Here is a 2,971-nt window from a genome sequence, read left to right as displayed (position 1 = left end):
GCCCTGCATCCTTCTCCTGAGCCGCTCGAACTCTGGTCAGAAGGTCTGCGCGGTTAGCTGCTTCTAACCCTAGTGGCTCCTGAGAAATAGCACACAACCGCAAGGTGCTAAGTTCTCCCACCAAGGTCTCCATGTCCTGCCCTCGAGCTGAAGCCGCTCGCTTCCTGCTCAGAGCATCTGCAACCAGATTAGCCTTACCGGGATGGTAAGCTATCTCCAGATCATAGTCTGCAACCAACTCCATCCAGCGCCTCTGCCTCAAGTTCAACTCAGGCTGCGTGAATATATACTTCAAACTCTTATGATCTGTAAACACCTGAACCTTCGCTCCATACAGATAAGATCTCCAAATCTTCAGAGCAAAGACCACCGCTGCCATCTCCAAATCATGAGTAGGGTAGTTGCCCTCATGCTTCCGCAACTGCCGCGAAGCATAGGCGATCACCTTACCCTGCTGCATCAACACACAACCCAAACCAACTCCCGAAGCGTCCGTGTACACCACATACGGCTCTCCCTGCTCCAGTAAGGCCAAAACTGGCGTACTCGTCAACATCTCCTTGAGTTGAGCGAAACCCTGCTCACATTCAGGAGTCCACACAAAAGGAACATCGTTCCCCGTCAGCTTGGTCATTGGCTGAGCTGTACTGGCAAAGCCCTTCACAAACCGTCTATAGTAACCTGCCAAACCCAGAAAACTCCGTATCTCTGTGGCATTCTGCGGTCTAGGCCAATCTCTGATAGCCTCAATCTTCTCTGGATCCCTCTGCAGACACGATATGACCCAGAAAACCCATCTTTCTCTGCCAGAAACTACACTTGCTCAACTTAGCATACAGCTTCTGTTCCCGCAACTTCTCCAACACTGCCCGCAAGTGTACCTCGTGCTCCTCAGGACTCTTAGAATACACCAAGATATCATCAATGAAGATGATAACAAACTCATCCAGAAACGCCTGGAACACGCTGTTCATCAGCCTCATGAACGCCGCTGGTGCATTAGTCAACCCGAAAGGCATCACCACGAACTCATAATGCCCATACCTCGTCCTGAACGCCGTTTTACGGATATCTGCCTCGTCGATAGGAATCTGATGGTAACCCGACGCCAAATCGATCTTAGAGAACCACGTAGCTCCCCTCAACTGGTCCAACAACTCATCAATCCGCGGCAAAGGATACTTGTTCTTCACCGTGACTCGGTTAAGTCCCCGGTAATCGATACACAGCCGGAAACTCCCATCCTTCTTCTTAACGAACAACACCGGTGCCCCCCACGGTGAAACACTAGGACGGATGAAACCCTTACCCAGCAGATCCTCCAACTGTTTCTTCAGCTCCGCCATCTCCGCTGGAGCCATCCGGTACGGAGCCTTAGACAACGACGTTGTCCCGGGCTCCAACTCAATCGTGAAGGGATCAGACCGAGATGGTGGTAACCCCTTCAACGACTGAAACACATCCTCGAACTCCTGAACCACCCGGATCTTATCCCCTACTACCTCATCGACCGTCTCTGGCATGACAATCGTAGCCAAATAAGCTTCCCGCCCCTTTCGGATCATCTTATCCGCCTGAATCGCCGAAATCACTAAACTCCCCAAATCGGTCTCACACCCTGAAATACATCTTCGGTCCGGGACGCTCGAAGTATACTCTCCCCCGGTGACAATCCAGACGAACTCTGTGCCGCTCCAACCAATCGATGCCCAGAATTACATCATACAACTCCACCGGACTAATGTACTGATCTGCCGGCATCGACTCTCACGCAATCTGTACATCCACACCACTAGCCCGTCCCTGAACCGCTAGCAAAGCGCCTCCTGCGACTCTAACGGCTCCATAACCACCATCGGGATCTCCTCGGATGTTACCACCCGTCGCGCACTCTGGGGTAATGAAGCTATTCGTAGCTCCAGAATCAAACATCACGTGGGACAAGAACCCGCCCACCAACAGGGTCCCTACACAAACCCTTTTCACTAAGACCGCCCACCCCAAAATTACAGGAAAACAACACAAATTCTAAAACAACGGAAGGAAACAGAATGATTCTTAGAGTTAAACCTGTGATCGGTCGTCCAGTGCTTGGCTCTCCTGTCTCCACGGTCGTATACCCCCTCGATCCCTCGATCTGTGCCACCGGCGGTGCTCCCAGCTGAGCCAACGACTGCCCTGCCAGCTGCAATCCTGGCTGCACCCACTGCTGCACCACCGGCTGCATCACCGGCTGCACCGCTGCTACCGCCATCTGCTGCAACTTAGGACACCTCGTCTTGATGTGCCCCGTCTCTCTGCAGTGGTAACAGACACGGGTATCCACCCACGGCTCGCCCTTCTTCGGGCAGCTCGCCACCCTGTGATCCGTGCTCCCACACCTGAACCACCTCCGATAACCCTGACTCACCTTGGAAGTGTCATCCCACTTCCTCTTCTGTCCCTGAGCAGGTTTGCCACCTCTGCTCGGAAGCGGCTGTGGCTGGGTCTTCTTCGGCTGCGTCGACGAACTAGGAATCACCCCGTGGCTCCTCAACTCGTCCTCGATCCCTGCCGCCACCTCAACTAGCTCCACACGCGATGCATAGGCCCGCACCTTGCACCGCACCCTCATGTCAGGGCTGAGACCCTTCATGAACCGACCCACCTGCATCTGCTCAGGATCTCCCGCACGCCCCGAGTACACCAAGAGTCGGCTGAACTCCGAGTCGTACTCCCGCACCGACCGCTCGCCCTGAGTCAACGCAAGGAACTGCGACTCCATCCGGTCCAGTGCCTCCGCCGGAAAATACTTGGCATTAAACTCTGCCAAGAAATCTCCCCACACCGCCAATCCCTGCCCCCTCTTGGCTAGCACACTCCACCACCACAAATGTGCATCACCCGCCAAGTAGTGGGCCGCTAGGTCCACCCGATACGCCTCTGGGCACCTCATCGACTGGAAATACCTCTCCAACCGCACCCGCCACTC

At 54.5% G+C, this 2,971-nt stretch overlaps 1 pseudogene; it reads right to left on the bottom strand.

Moving 5' to 3' along the window:
- Window positions 1-2,971, bottom strand: part of LOC111830479 — a 16,831-nt pseudogene that overhangs the window by 1,941 nt on the left and 11,919 nt on the right.

This window comes from Capsella rubella, unplaced genomic scaffold, assembly GCF_000375325.1.
Source record: "Capsella rubella cultivar Monte Gargano unplaced genomic scaffold, Caprub1_0 scaffold_8, whole genome shotgun sequence".
NCBI classification, from domain to species: Eukaryota; Viridiplantae; Streptophyta; class Magnoliopsida; order Brassicales; family Brassicaceae; genus Capsella; species Capsella rubella.
The sequence above is the reverse complement of the archived record's forward strand: the minus strand, read 5'-3'. Positions and strand labels throughout refer to the sequence as shown.